The 17,102-nt window shown below is 36.0% G+C and overlaps 1 long non-coding RNA gene across 2 annotated transcripts in view; it reads right to left on the reverse strand.

The window, feature by feature from the left end:
• LOC132230021 (uncharacterized) overlaps nt 1–14,434 on the reverse strand; it is a 146,785-nt gene extending 132,351 nt beyond the window's left edge. The window contains exon 1 of one of the 2 annotated variants that reach the window (XR_009451789.1): nt 14,199–14,434. This is a non-coding gene — a long non-coding RNA (uncharacterized LOC132230021). Of the gene's footprint in view, nt 1–13,271; nt 13,949–14,198 lie in introns of those variants that run through there. The other variant, XR_009451788.1, reaches the window with a different exon arrangement.
• Between the last annotated feature and the right edge of the window lie 2,668 nt (nt 14,435–17,102).

Below are 17,102 nucleotides of genomic sequence, written 5' to 3' on the forward strand. Positions count from 1 at the left end.
TTTAAATAAGACACAAAATAAACTCACATTAAACAAACAAACAAACACCCTCCCAGCTGGTGACCTACTTTTTATTAGGACAGAAATACTCAGAAATGTGCTCTTAATAAGGGTACAAAATGTGAATTCATTAATGGAAGGTAGTTAGCTGACTAATTGCAGACTGATTTTTATTATTCCAGAAAGAAGGTAGGTATTACTATAGGTAGGTTTATAGATATACCATGACCTTTCTGGATCTTTTCCTTTCTTGAATCACTAATCTAATAGCTAACACCCATCAAAGACTGGAAGAACAACATAGGATAAAAGGTATATTAGTTAGGCCCTGCCAGCATGGCTCAGTGGTTGAGCATCAACCTATGAACCAGGAAGTCAAGGTTTCATTCCACATCAGGGGCACATACTGGGATTGCAGGCTCCATCCTCAGTGCGGGGGGGGGGGGGGGGTGTGCAGGAGGCAGCTGATCAGTGATTCTCTCTCATCATCAATGTTTCTATCTAGGCTCTCCCTTCCTCTCTGAAATCAATAAGAATATATTTTTAAAAAGAAAAAGGTATATCAGCTAATTTTGAAACATTTTTAAAAATACTATTTTGTAATCAAAAGAATAGAGAATGGTATAACCTATATCCCTTTAATCTCCTATGGCTTGAATTTTATTTAATGTTTTAACACAACTCAAATGACAAATTAGTCATGCATCAGGACAGACTATAATTTTCTATCAGGGGGCACTAAGGCCTACAATGAGTAAGGAATAAATAGTTCTGAAAAGGCAGAAGAACAAACTTCCACACATGGCACTTTTCTTAGTGGGGTTGGGAGTCATTGTGGCTCATATTAGCCAGAATTGCCATTTAGTTTTGTATAAGCTAACATCTGTTCTAAACAAGACAAGGAAACATTAAGGAACTAATAGATATATCCCCTGCCTTCAAAAGAAAACTTATTGATAAATTATACTTATAACTATGATTACAGAGAAACCGCTATTATTGACAGTAAGTACATTGTGTGCATTTAATACATGCTATCATTGGTTAGAAATTTTGTACTTTATCCCTTCACAATTAATAGCAGCTTTATTAAAGAAAACAAACAGAATTGCAAAAAAAGAGAAATAAGGACAGATAGATAACTAAGTACTTTGAGATCTTTAAGATAAAACTGCTTAAATATGTCAGCAAGAAAATAGGTGTTAACTGAGAAGTAAAAAAAAAAAAGTGATTCTAGTGAAAATTTCAATGCATCCTTTATGAGGAAATGACTGTAAAGTTAACATATTTAGACAAAGATACCTAAGTGGAGGCACTTTAAAAATATCCTGAAGTAATTCTGCCTTTGTTTCCTTCCTGGCCTCTACCTATTTCTGATGAACTCAATGTAAATAAACATTTGCTATTTAAAATCAGCTTCTTCCTCTAAGATGATTCCTTCTGCTGTTCTCAACTCCAAGTGTGAGCCTGACCTTCTCCATAGTGAGATCAAAATAACTCCATCCATTTTCACGGGTCAAGTAAAGGCCAATTGCTGCAAGGTGGCATCCTGAGTTAAAGAGGACAGCCCTTGGATGTCAACCATATTTTTCACAAAGCCAAAGACATACAGCATGCCAGAATGACAAACTGGTATTTTTCAAACATCCATATGAGTTCATTTATTCCTGGAGGCCTTCAGGCATTGCACATCTTTAAAAATGTATTTAATACCTAGGATTAAATTATGGGGGTGGGGGTTGTGAAGCATCGTAGAAACTTGTCTTGCTCTTCTTGTTAGATGCAAATACATCTAATTAAGCAGAAGCACAGCAGTGGGAATTTGTAGTGTCCATTACATGTTTGAATTGTGAACAGGCCATGTATGAATTCATCTGAGAGGGAACCTTATTGCCAGCTGGTGTCAGAAATGGAATCATTATTGGGCATTGTACAGCTGTCAAAAATAATAACAAGCATCACTGACCTTGACCAAATTTGAACGAGTTATTCAAACACAAATAATAATAGGAAGGGGTATTACTGTGTTTAGGGTCTACAATGGTTTCAAATGATAAACCCAAGGAAACCTTTAAAAACAAATTCCTTATTATTTATTATTGATACATGTCCAGATTATAAGGGAATTTCCTAGTGTGATAAATATAAAATGATCTGTTTTCTTTAAAAAAATATTTTAGAAAATGGTACTAAGTCACTTTTCATCCAAGAACTCTTATATGGGCTTTCATCCTTTCTAGAGATGTAGTTTGTTGTAATAAAAGACAGATTTAAAGCAGAAAATAAATCCCAGCACAGGTCATAACTCAGTCTTTACTAGCTATAGGGTACTAATTATTTTAGTTTTTGAGGTGGAAGAGTGTGCTATACTCTTCCTTCCAGAATTAATATGTGTATATGTGACAGAGCACTTAAACTACTTAGCATATTAACAGTATTTATTTTATTTAAAGCAGTTGCCACTTCTAGGAATATATCCCAAGAAACTAGAAACACCAACTCAGAAAGGATATATGCACCCCTATGTTCATATCAGCACAATTCACCATACTTAAGATTTGGAAACTGCCTAAGTGCCCATCAGCAGATGAATGGATTAGAAAACTGTGGTACATCTACACAATGGAATACTTCGCTGCAGTAAAAAAGAAGGAATTCTTACCATTTGCAACAGCATGGATGGAACTGGAGAGCATTATTCTAAGTGAAATAAGTCAGTCAGAGAAAGATAAATATCACATGATCTCACTCATTTGTGGAATATAATGAACAACATAAACTGATGAACAAAAACAGATCCAGAGAAAGAGAAGCATCAATCAGACCATCAAACTTCAGAGGGAAGGTATGGGAGAGTGTGGGTAAGGGGGAGAGATCAACCAAAGGACTTGTATGCATGCATATAAGCCTAACCAATGCACACAGGCAACAGGGGTGTAAGGGCATGAGTGGGAAGGTCGGGTGGGGGGTGGTAAAGGGGGAATGAGGACACATATGTAATACCTTAATCAATAAAGAAATTAAAAATAATGTTATCTTGCTGGAGGAGTTTAATGAAAATTTAAAAGTTTTGTGACGAAAAAAAATAAAGCAGTTGATTATTAGCAAGTATAAGTAATACCCAGATGATAATCCAAGACTATCAATATACATCATGTAATAAATACATTCATTAGCACTTGGGGGGTGCACTCAACTCCACAAATAACTCAATAGGTGAGGTGGTTAGTCATATTTAAGTAATTTAATGTTGTTTTGTTCTACTATCCCTTTTGGCATCAGATTTACATTTTTAAAATATATAAAAAAGAGACCTGGAAACAACCTAAAAACATAGAATGGGTAAATAAATTGCGCTATCTTAATATAAAGACATACCACATATACCACATAGCAATAGAAAAGAACAACTTACTGATATATGCAACTTGGGGAAATCATGTGCAGAAAATGTTGAGTATCATAAGCAAGACAAAAGTGCATACATGTTGTATGATTCTACTTATATGAAATAAAAATCTGGTAATCTGGTAACCCAATTGTTGGTGCTAGATATCAGTAGGGTATTAGACAGTCTTCTGGGGTGCTGGGAATTTCTATATTCTATACTGTTATATTATTACATGTGTGTATGCATATGGTTACATACATGCACTCATATGTACAAATGTTCATCCAGCTGTATGCATAAGAATCAAGCAAATAAAGGGATACAAGATTGGAAGGAAAATCTGTATTCAAAGCCATCTCTCCAGGCACTAGTGTTACTACCATGAGCAAAAAGGTCATTTCCCCACGTCATCATTTTATTGTGCATAAATATAAGAGTTAAAGAAATAACATTCAATGATCATAGCTCTAAAAGCCAATTAATCAAATATCTGAGTGTTGAAAAGGATTTTGAATAAGATTTTTCAGTGTTTAAGATATTTTGAATCATAATATTCAGCATTACATACAACTTAATTGAAATTTAAAAAATTATAAAATATATTTTTATGCGTAGAGCCTCATTTATTTAAAGTCTTAGTGCTACCAACAGATGTTCAAAATCTAAATTTTGAAATAGTTACCAACAATTGGTCTATAATATATTTTAAATTTTTCTTACATAAGCATATGCTATTAACTAATTTTGAATTTTTTAAAAAATATATTTTATTTATTTTTTACAGGGAGGAGGGAGAGGGAGAGGGATAGAGAGTTAGAAACATCAACTCAGCTGTCTCCTGCACACTTCCTACTGGGGATGTGTCTACAAACACGGTACATGCCCTTGACCGGAATCAAACCTAGGACGCTTCAGTCCGCAGGCAAATGCTCTGTTCACTGAGCCAAACCAGTTAGGGCCAAATTGTGAATTTTAAAGTAAAGAGACACCCTCATCTAGTGTGAAGCACCTACTTCTGAACAGGGAAGCACTTTGGGGAGGATTCTGAGTTACTTGCTTCTGTGGAATGCCACAACATAGCACTGTTTGGGAGCACTGAATGGTTATCAGTGGCCACAGTGAAAAATCACTGTGCTTCTCTAATTCTTGCACCTTTCTGGTTATAATAATGTATGTATTCACAAAAAAGCTTGTGAAATTTCCTGATTTACAGATGTTTTTTCTCCTACATGTTATTCCTCAGCTCTTAATATTGTAAGCCACTAATGTGCAAAAGAACATCACATTAGAAATGCAATTGTTCATATGTTATCATTTTTTTTCTGGGGAAACTGCTTACTTATGACCAAAACTGTTTTATTAGTCACTGGCTATTGCTCAACTTAGAGCTTATTAAAAGTACGCATTTCAAATATTAAAAGTACCTATTATAAAAAAGAGTTGTATCTCCCACTGCTATGCATTGGTGGCTGACTTTAATATTTTTAGCATTCTGTTTCTTCAATGTTAGTAAAACAAAAGAGCATTTAAGTCAGAGGGTTGTATTTAACATTCTTCGTACTCTCAAGTTCAAGACTATTAAATATGTAGCATAACAGATAACAACATGGGCTGATGACATCAACATGATTAGCCCTAGAACTCTGGGAAAATTACTTAAGCGCACTGAGCCTTCCATATGTACAATGGGGATAATTATCACCACCTTTGATGGTAATTTAAAGGATTGAGATGAGATATATGAAGCACTCTTCACAGGCTCCAACCATTGTGCCAATGACTGGTCATGTATAACGCTCAAGGGAAGGAGTCAATCCCTTGAAAATATGTTGTAGGTAGGATAAATGAAGGGTTCTAGCAACATACTCATAACCAATGAGTCATTTTTTAAATTACTTCCAGGGTCAAATTTTTGGAATTTTTTAGTAATACTCTTGGAAAAGCAAATTCTTGTTGAAATACTAATGGATTGATTATAATAAATCTCTGAGCTTACACAGGGTAAAAGCTCTTTAATTCCTTGGCCAATGCAATCCATCATCTTCAACTTCTTCCTTTAACCATCAACACACCTTTCTGAAAGAGTTTTTTTAAAAAAACAACAAAAAACTTGGCTATTATTAGCTGCAAAGAAAAGTATATTCAAGAAAACTTGGTCAAGAACAGGTCTTTACACAATGGGAAAATATTAATGACTATAACTTATCATTATTGAATATATAAGTATCTCTAAGTAAAATGCATGGATTTTTTTTTAAAAAAAACTGATTTTCTAGAAGTATAGGTTCATGGTAATTTCTTATAATCAAATACACAAAAGTAGTGTACCAGTATTCCCTATTTTTACCAATATAATAATGTATCTATATCTTACACTTAATATTTACCTTACCATTAGGAAAAGACAACATGAAAATCTCTTACACACAAACACAGGAACAACACATACACACCCCATCTTGTGAGTGTGTACATACATATACAAGTGCATAGAGTAGCTATACAATTAAAAATCCACTTTTACAAACCTGCTATCAATTTTGGTGTGGTTGTAATTTCTAATACCTTAATGGTCCTGCTGTCACCTAAACAGAAATTGTCCCAAGTACGCATAACTATTAACTCCCTTTATCTAATACACCTAGTGATGATGCTTCCAATCCAATTTAAAAACCATTAAAAGGTAGTGGCTCTTAAACCCATTATAATTTAGCTCATTTCTGTTATATTTAGTTGGAAGAAAGCAGCTGTTCATTTGCACATCTGTAAATTACATTTAATTGCACTTTTCTCAAGTGAGAAAGGAGAAGCTCTATCTGCAATGCAATTTGTATATCTGACCACACAAATGCTAATAAACACCTGTGCTTAAGATATAATTTCATTTTGGGTTACATAATTTTACCTTGCTATTAATCCAGAATTTTGAGCAACTGACTACTGTAAGTTTTTAACTTGAGTGGGCTTCAAGATGAAACGGATACTGTAAGACATTTGATTACTAATAAGTTATATACTTATATAAGACTAGAGGCCCGGTGCATGGATTCATGCATTGGTGGGGTCCCTTGGCCTGGCCTGTGGGGAATGGGCCGAAACTGGCTCTCTGACATCCCCTGTGGGGTCCTGTGTTGCGAGAGGGTGCAGGCCAAGACAAGGGACCCCACCAGTGCACAAATCCGTGCACTGGGCCTCTAGTATTCATATAAGATCTTTGGTTAATATCTTCCCACCCTCCCCCATCCCCCCTTCCCTCTGAGATTCATCAGTCTGTTCCATGTTTCCATGCCTATGGTTTCCACCCCTATGTTGAGCATCTGCCCCTGGTGGTCAGTGTGTATCATAGCTATTGGTCAGCCAGTTGAACAGTCGGCTGGTTGGCTGGTCACTTAGGCTTTTATATATATAAACTAGAGGTGCCGTGCATGAAATTCGTGCACCCGGGGCGGGGGGGTGGTCCCTCAGCCCGACCTGCACCCTCTCCAATCTGGAAGCCCTCGGGGGATGTCCAACAGGGATCAGGCCTAAACTGGCAGTTGAACATCCCTCCATCCCTCTCGCAATCTGGAACCTCTGGCTCCTAACCACTCACCTGCCTGCCTGCCCTAACCACTCTGCCTGCTTGCCTGATCCCCCTGACTGCCCTACCCTGCCAGCCTGATCCTCCTAACTGCCCTTCCCTGCTGGTCTGGTCACCCCTAACTGCCCTCCCGTGCTGACCTGGTTGCCCCTATTAACTCTTTTTTTTTTTTTTTTAATCTTATCCCCTTCACACACAATTGTATTTGACTTCCTTATTGGCTTCTCCCTGTCACACAATTTTTCTCTCTCCTTTATGTAACACTTTTTCCTACTGACTCATCATTTATAAACTTTTCTTTCCTCCTTATTTCCTACTTCTGTTCCATCATCCTTCTTCCCATCTTTCTCCTACCCTCCCTCCCTCCCCACATTCCTTCTTTCCTTTATCTTTACCCCTACCCTCCCTCCCCTTTTCCTTCCTTCCCACCTTAATTCTTTTCTTCACTTCCTCCCTCGGACCTGCTTTGCTCCCTGCCCCATTTCTTCCTTCTTCCCATTCTCCTTTTAAGCTCTACCTACCGGCTCCCTTGAAAACTTTTCTTCCCTCCTCTTTCTCTCTCATTCTCTACTTCCACTGTTTTAATACCTATCTATCTACCTGCCTAATTATTCACTATCATTTATCTTTTTTTCTATTCTGACTCCTACATTTAAAATCTGTCCCCAGTACACAATTACACTTGATTTTCATGATAGCTCCTACAGTTCACTCACACATCCTCTTTCCTTCTTTAACTCTGCTTTCTGCTGACTCCTGTATAAAGTTCTTCCCTCCTTCCCTTCTTAAAGCTTCCGTTGCGGGTGGGGGGAGGTTAACCCCCAGCCCAGGGCTCAGCCTCGGCCCGGTGTTTGCCGCCCACCCCCTTTCCCAGACTCCCCACTGTTATCCTGCTCCCATTCCCTGCCTGGGACGCCCAGCACAGCAAGGGTGGCCGAGGCCCACGTGGCCTGGGCACTGCTGCCGCAAAGCAGGAGCGCCTCCGCCCAGAAGGCCTCGGACTGTCCTCCACTCCTTCCTGGACCCGGGCTCCTCCCAGCCAATGGTGCCACTGCCCTCCTCCTGCTTCTGGGCAAGGCTCCCGGCTCCGCACCTCCTGCACCCCGCCCCGAGGGGCGCACCTGCTCTGCCCCCTCCCCACCGTCGCCACCCCCTTCCGTGTGCAGTTTCCTTCCCCTCCTCTTGTATCCCATCCTACCCTGGCCCTTGCCACTGCCTGAGCAGAGGGCGGGGATGCAGCCTGCTGATAAGGTCATGATGTGATGCTGTAACAGACAAATTTGCATATTCCTCTATTATTAGATTGGAAAATAGAACAAATTTCATAGGTAGACATGGATAATTCTGAAAAATATGCAAATACTATCACAATCATATTTAATAATTTGGATATTGTAAATGAAAACAAATTCCAAATTTGAGGAAGTCTAACAGCTTATATTTGATTTAAGACGTATTCATTCAATAAATCAGGTCTTTGTCTTACATCAGGCATTTTGAACTACAGAGTACTAGAGTCAGTTACTACCATCTAGTAACAAAAGCAATTTCCAAATTAAATTTGTTGCCATCAAATATGTCAGTAGAAAAATGTTATCATCCTACAAATATTCTGAATGAATTATTGTTCTGTTAAAGCTGCCAAAATTACAAGTCATTCTCTGTTTCTATATCCTTATTGTTTTATTTCCTGAGAATTGAAAAAGTTTTAGAAATAGCTAAGTCAAACTTGAGTAGGAAAGTTCTGTGCATCAATTTTCTCTAATGCCAAGCTACGTAAATGTACCTAAAATTGGCTTTAGACAAAAAAAAAAAAAAAAGAGTCTTCAGAGAATATTTATGAATGGACTCTGGGAATAGAGAGTATAGAACATGTGATCAGGTTAAAATCCTACAGAATAGCAATGGCAATATACATATATTTTTCAAAAATTGCTCCACTAGCAGAAAATTGACATCTAAATCACTATGCCTCATGAGGAATATAATACAAAAATTGTAAAAGAAATGCTTTTAAAAAGTAATTTTCAGATAACATCTCAAATAGAATGATGATAAAATTAATCCCACAAGTTTAATTTCAGGACTATTTGATTCTATCATTGTTTAAATATTTAGGATACACATGCATATTGATATATACTATTTTGAATCCAAGTAGAATATTCATGTTCTACAGTTTTTAACAACTCAACCTTTCATGCCCAACTGCCTACTTTCTTCATGGAAGTGCCCAGGTTTAGGGAAGAGTGAAAACTAATTATCCTTGCTAAGGCTGAGTAAGCTTGGTTACTAAAATGATTTGGCCAACTGATTGAGCTGACCTACCCAAAGAGTGATTTTAAAAAAAAAATCACTAAACAGAGAACACTTCCTCACCAAAGAAACCCCAATCTCATACCCTCCAGTGAGCAACAAGAATGGGTATGTTCTGCTGCAAGCTGTAAAATTTTCTGAAGTTAGGTATGGCGCTCTGAAGTATGCCTAGAAGGTTTAAATATGGAAATGAGAGGATGGGCCTAAAACACCATAGACCATACAGACTGGTCCCAAACCATTTTTGCCACCACTTTCTCAGCAGTTCTCAAGTGAAGAGTAAATGAAGGCTGCTCTCAGAGCTGTTGTCTATCTTTCCAGACTGTTGTTTATGTATGAATAGCAAGTTGCAATTAGTTGCTATAAAAATGCACCATGTCATTAATCTCAATCTTATTTTCTATTTTAGTTTTTTCACTGAAGTCCAGAGCAAGCCCATCTATTCCTCACTTTTATTTAAACCTTCAAGAAATGCATTTGCTCCTTCAGGAATCTTAGAAAATAGTAAAGTAGCTGTTCATCACGGGAGAACAAAATTTTGAAATATTTTAAAGCACTCCCTCCCCAACACATGTTGATCTCTTACGTTAATGGGAGAAAAGGAAAGTAAGGCTCATGGTATTTTTAAAGAGAGCTATTATGTAACATTTCAATGATAGCAAAGTCGAGGCAATTATGAACTTGGTAAATATTAATAGTTTTTAAAGTAAAATAATGGCATTCCAGATTTTCTATAAACTAGCATATCTTTAAAACCAATAATAATCAAATATTTATAATAACTACACAAGCATGTAAATGGCCACTAACTTATGCTGAATATTCAGTGCTTTAAATTATCCAAATCATCAAATTTGATATAATCATCTATATTGATTCATACATAGACTAGCTTTTAATGGGAAACTCAAAATTTTTTATTTATTTAGAATAATACAGAATGAAAATAAACTTAGATCCTGCTACTATGCTTTCCAGCCTATAGCTCACAAGCCAGATATCTCAGGAGGTAGGCAGATACCTGAACACATACATAAACAAGAGATAACTCAGGTTTTTTTAGAAAAATTTTGGACACTGAAAAAGAAGACCTTTTGCTGATCTTGATTTTGAGAGCATATACAGCTAGACATAAATCACCATTGTTTAAATATACAATAGGTCAGATTGCTTATAAAATAAACCCTACTATGTTTAAAAACTATATCAAATAGCAATATTTGCTTTATGATAATTTGAAAATTAAACCAATATTAAGTAAAAGAATGCAACAAGTGCAAATCAAATAAGAAAAAGACTTAAAATCAGAGGACATTAATCATTTATTCAATAATAATTGTATTTAAATCAAAGCACAACACTTAAAAATTACTTGGTATTTAATTTATAGCTACATGTTAGCTGCTTGGAAATATGACAGTTTATCTCATAAAAGAACAAAGCACTGCAGTTAATTCCATGGGAAACATCTTACAAATTGCAATTAATTTTTAATGTTCAAGATTTGTTGTATTAATGAAATGAAAAATTACTATTATCAGCAGTTTACATGAAACGCATCTCCTTTTATTTTAGCACATACTTTCTCCCAAACAACAAAGGTTGGTGCCCCACATGCTTGTCTTATCTACTTCTGTTACTTCAAATCCACGATCATCCCACACAGGCTAATCTTTTATGGCAGAGGTCACTGAAGTTGTGCCAAAATTCAATAATTATGTTCAATCTAATGTGGCCATACATTTATCTCATTGCTGGAATTTAAACCCTTTCCAACAAAGCATTTCATTTTAGTGATTAAACGCTCATCAAAAATGCCCCATTGTAAACATTTCTCACATTTCTAAAATTGTGAATAAAATACTGCAGTTATAAAGCTTTCTTTTCAATACAAAACTAAAGTAGATACTTAATTATTTAAAGTCTCTTTTAATTAGGGAAAAGAAAGCATTTTATGTGCCTGTTGCATAATTGAAACAAACAAAAACCCTGTCACATTTAAAATGGTAAAGGCCCATAATCTAAATTGACAACTACAAAGGAATTCCACTTTTTCTGAAGAGTGAAAAAGTTTCCACACTGTAAAATGGAATAGGTTTTAATATTTACAGAAGGGTGGGAATATGATGAATGAAGTAAATTCTTCAAGCTATTCCTCACAAATGGAATACATTTAACAAACATATTGATTTTTTAAAGTAATTTTATTCAGAATATTGTTTTTAAAATGCCAACTCAATGAAGAAAATGTTTTCAGTGCTTTACATTTATGGTCCCAGGGAAAATTAGCTGATAATTCTTCCAAAAGCCTACACTATTGAAATACTCAATTATAATTCATAGCTGTAACAAAAGAAAGTAAATTTCTTACCTTTTTCAGTAAAGAGTATAATGTACATTTTCCTCAATACTTACTTGTTTCTACCTCAACTCAAAACTATTTGTAAGGAATTGTGAACAATTAAGTTTCTTCTGAACTCACAAACTAACATGCCTGTTTACTCTGAAAGTTCTAAATGTCCTGACATTTACTTTGCTATAGTCTCTAATTGACCAAAAAAGAAAAATTTCAGTTGAAACATCATCTCTCAGTGTATTTTAGGGAGATAGCCGACCTTAAAATAAGTAAAATATTTGATAAAAATAATTTAAAAAGTGAAAACAGATGAAAATATGCATATGGGAACTAAGATTAAAATAAAAATAGAATGCAAAAATAATTTCGTAAGCAATAATGCTGAATAAGACACGCTATCTTATTTTTCCTGCACCTGTTTGATAACAACAAATGATAAAATGTTTCCATTTTTATCCAACTTTTGAAATATCTACCTTATACGTTAACTCATTTTTAAAAAAATACCAAGTAGTATATTAAAAGAGAATTCAACTGTGCACTCACATAGATGTATGTATAAAACTTATCCAGGTGCATTTTGGTAAGGAGCAGATATATATTTATTTGCTCTTTCCCATTTTATAACATCTATGTATTTTAATGTTGACTGATATGATAATTTCAAACTCAAGCAAGGTATAGACAGTATCAATTCAGTTCACAGCAATACCAAAAATATTTTGTATACACATAAATTATATATATATACCTAAATTGATCTGAAGGAAATCAAGATGTATTCTCTAATGCTAAAATTTGCTTAAAGTTAATTTTCACATTTCTTTATGACCCAAGTTAGCAACATTTTACTTTGTATAATAGTAGAGGGAAGATAGACATAGTGAGAAATATATGTAAAATATACCTACGAAGACAGCTTTAATTCATCCTTCCTTAAAAGAGAATAAATCAGGTGTTCATCAATATTTTAAAGAGAAATATGATTATTTTAAAGTAAAAAATAAAGTTTCAGTCTAGATTAACATTGACAAAAATATAAAGCAAGGTAGTTTTTAGAATAGTGGTAATAAGATTTCTTAAAATAACAACAGAGTAACCGAGATCCTATTTTTCTGCTTTTAAATATACCGCACTTTATTTTTTTAATGTCTAAAGATACTACTGAAAATGGTATATAAAATCTGAGGTTGTTAATATCTGATTACTATAGCATTTCATGGCAACATGTGAATTTAACTCTTAAAAAACTGAAGTATAAAATAACATATCGGCTTGCATGACAAAATTCAGTTAGAGTAAAATTAAGAGCTTTAAAATTACATGTAAGTGCCTTTGAGCTTCAGAATTTCTTTCATGAAAAATCATCTTTTCTTGGCAAAACAGCAATTAAATACAACTATTTAAACGTCAATATAGCAAACATGTCTATTAAAACATTTGTTAGAAATAACATCAAAGTGTTAATACATTTTTATAATTACATAGTAAATATTAACATTTTTAGAATCCCAAACACCATATTTGAAATATACAAAAATCCCAAATGAAAAATGTTAAGTTTGATTGTTCGCACAACAAAAGTTCTAGAAAACTTCATTACTTACTGTTCAGAGGGTATTACTTACAGAGATTAACAGTTTTAAGAATTCATCTGTTATTTATCCTGAAGTGTTTTTAAATAACCCTTTCGTACTGTATCTATCTCAATGAGATAACCATCCCTACTCTGTTCTGCTGAGAAAAACAAAAAAATCAGTAAATCTTCTTCTTTAAGGTTGTTCTTGCTCTGACGTACTTTAGGTGACCACAAGCAGGAATTCATAATAACAAAAGCTACAGTACCAGGAACATTTTTTAAAAAATTCTTGTTTCATATTTACTGTATAAAGTCATTTTGACATGCCTACACAACTGGTTGTGGCAGTTTTCAGACATGATTTCTAATAAAAAAAAAAAAAATTGCTCCAGGTTCTTTAAAGAAAGCTTGCCGCTGGGAAGTTGATTTTGGCCAAGTGCCAAAATCATGTGCAAAGGGGCCTCATTAGGGATTCATGGCAGCCTTCAGCACTAACAAAAAATGTGACCCAACAGGCTAAATCAGTGACTAAAATTAAAAAGTAAGAGACAAAGACAACTTACTTAATATTCCTTCCAAAGCAACATTAAACTTTTTTTGGTAATTAAACCCTTGTTAGTCTAATGCAGTGTTCCTCTCTCCTCAAATGATTGTACAATTACTCTTTAAAACTTGTCAATTTCCCTTCTAAATACACTTTCCTTCTGTGGCAGTTTACAAAGATTTTGCTATATAATAAAACTCTATATCTACTGCAATGCATTCAACAGCAGAAAAGAAAATTGCAAAAATGCAGACTACAGGATTCTCTTCAGATTTAAACAAACAAACAAACAAAAAATAAGCAAACAACAGTCAGTACCTTTTAAACTTCTACAAAAGTGAAGACGCACGCTCCAAACTCATGTAGGTTGGGAGGAATCATGCTCGCTCCCCACTTTCCCCCCAAAAAAGTAGATTTGATAGGTAGCCTTACCTAGAAGTCTTCTGGCTTCTCTGAAGATCAAAAAGTTTCCTGCCTAAGCACACAGATATTCTTTCACGAACCATAAAGGCCCTTTTATGAATCCAACACTGTAACAGGCAGCTTTCCACACCACTTAGAGAGCCCGGTGCGTCAGCTCTCGAGATAAAATACATTGCTAACACACAATCAGTGGGAGAGGTTGTCTATTGGAGAATATCGTAAGGAAAGAAGAAGAAGAAAAGGTTTCTTTCTTTCTTTCTTTTTTGGAAAAAGCAAGCAAAAGAGGGTGTGGTCAGATGTTAGGTTTTTGCCTGAGAAAAGGGCCCTTACACTGCACTAGTACCTAAATACTAGCAGAAGCTGCCTGGGAAGAGAGCCAATGGAAGGACTTTGTTTGACCCAGCTGCCAATCTCCCCTGAAGCCTGCGCCAGACTAAACACTCACACTATTTTAACTCAAATCAGGCTACAGCAGCTGTTTGCTTTCCGGCTCTGAGCTCTGCACCCACCATGGCCTGTGCAGTTCACCCCGCGAGCTCTGCTAGCTGCCTGGCTGAAATCTGCTCCGGGTTGGGATTTGTCCCTGGAGAACAGATTTTAACCCTATTCCTTGTGGTAAATATGGGCTGTTTGTTGTTCGGCATTTAGTTCTGCTAATTTGGGATACAATTATGATCCTTTTAAAGAAGAGTGATGTTTTATGTCATGGGAGGAGAATTGAGATTGGAAGGTAACAAGGATGTATATATCCTTTGAAATTCTAACCTGAACTCCTCTGATGTGTTCAAATGAACACTAAATTAACCCTTGTATGTAGCAACTGCAAAGCCCCTACCATACACTTGAAAGAACAAAGTTGGTAACCCGAACTTCACCCCAACCCAAGCTCCTTCAACCCTAGCAAGATGGAAAGTTGGCATCACAGGACTAGAGAGACTCATGTCATTGTGAAAGGTAGAACCGACTACTTAATGCTCTAGAAAGTTCCTCCAGAAGCCACACCGAAGCACACAAGTGGTTTGTTTCGCTTATATGAAAACGTACCAAGTGGCCCAATTTACCTTTCTTAAATGTTTAGCTCATTAAGCTACTAAGCTGAGTATAAAAATCATACCCTGAATTGTAAAACATTACATTTTGCCCATTGATAGTCTCAAGGAGAAAGGAAACCAAAGAGAAATTAGTCAGGGGAAGTAGTACAATTTAAATAATAATCAAATTTATCTGATGTAGCAGAGAGAAGGATCCGGTAACTAAGACCTACTGCACACCAGATAAGAGCCAAATACTGCACATGTGGAGAAAATAAATCAGTAAGTCATTCAACATGTGGATGAAAGAAAGAATTCCAGAGAACTATGATAACATGGAATAACTATAACTACAAACAAGTTATTCTTACTTCTGACTGAAGTCCTACTTATGGACAGCGAGGGTGATGGTGAGAGGAGATGGCATCTTTTCATTTACAGGTTTTAGTTTCTGTTGTTCCACTCGGGTAGAAAGATGCTTCTTGCTCTGACCAGTTTGGCTCAGTGGATAAGCGTCGGCCTGTGGACTGAAGGGTCCCAGGTTTGAGTCTGGTCAAGGGCATGTACCTTGACTGCGGGCACATCCCCAGTGGGGGGTGTGCAGGTGGCAGCTGATCGATGTTTCTCTCTCATAGATGTTTCTAACTCTCTATCCCTTCCCCTTCCTCTCTGTAAAAAAATCAATAAAATATTTTTTTTAAAAGAAGAAAGAAGCTTCTTCATTTAGTGCAAATGGCCAGTAAGACTTTTTTTTTTTTTTTAACATAACTAATTTGATTCACACTATAGTTAGAAGATGAGGAAAAAAAGCTTCTGAAATACTAGAAAAGTATATCCAGGAATTTTTTTTCCAAAAGTTGTTTCTTCTGCTTTAAGGAGAGAGTTTACTTTTTTTTTTATTCCTGTTCACCCCACCCTCCAACAATAATATGTCTATTTTCGTATCTCAGAAACTAGGGATCTAAATTAGAAAAGTTGTAATTTCATAATAAAATTTTATTTCCTTAAATAAGTAGTGACAAAGATGGTTATAGAGAGGTTGACCATTAGGTTTAATGGGTGCCCATAAACTGAAAGACACAATTCATGAAAAAAAAATATGCCAAGATAATATTGTTTGACAGGTGAGTTATTACCCTTATTCTGAAAGTAATACTTGTATAAACCCAAAGGCTTCTCATTGGATCTGGCTTTCTACCTAGTAGAGTAGGGTTACATGTTCAAAACTTTAAGGAAGCCAAATGCTGGGAATGGTTTCTTTTGAGCCCTTCACTTTCTTTTTTTTTTTTTTTTAATACATTTTATTGATTCTTTACAGAAAAGAAGGGAGAGGGATAGAAAGTTAGAAACATCGATGAGAGAGAAACATCAGCTGCCTCTTGCACACTCCCCACTGGGGATGTGCCCCCAACCAAGGTACATGCCCCTGGCTGGAATCGAACCCGGGACCCTTCAGTCTGCAGGCCGACGCTCACGCTCTATCCACTGAGCCAACCCAGTCAGGGCTGAGCCCTTCACTTTCAACCCAAGAAAATATTCAGCATGTTTCTCTGAATGGTCTATTACAGTCTCACAAGCAAAGCATCACCCATGGCCACACTACTACTTCTACCCCTGCAGTAGCTACAAAATGGCGGTCCCATAGGCCCATAGCTTCATCTCGGTAATTCCACCTCCTCCACTGCCTTCTGCATCCCTCCCTTCTCCTTAGACAGCATGTGCAAAGCAGTTAGTTCACATCATGAGTGTTTATGTGCTGACTGTGTTCCTTCCCTCAAATCCATATTTTGAGTCTCTAACTCCAAGTATCTCAGATTACGTCAGTAAATGGAGACAGAAACCTTAAAGAGATAAGTTTGTTAAATGAGGTGGTGAGCGCAGG

This window comes from Myotis daubentonii, chromosome 3 (assembly GCF_963259705.1).
Source record: "Myotis daubentonii chromosome 3, mMyoDau2.1, whole genome shotgun sequence".
Classification (NCBI taxonomy): Eukaryota; Metazoa; Chordata; class Mammalia; order Chiroptera; family Vespertilionidae; genus Myotis; species Myotis daubentonii.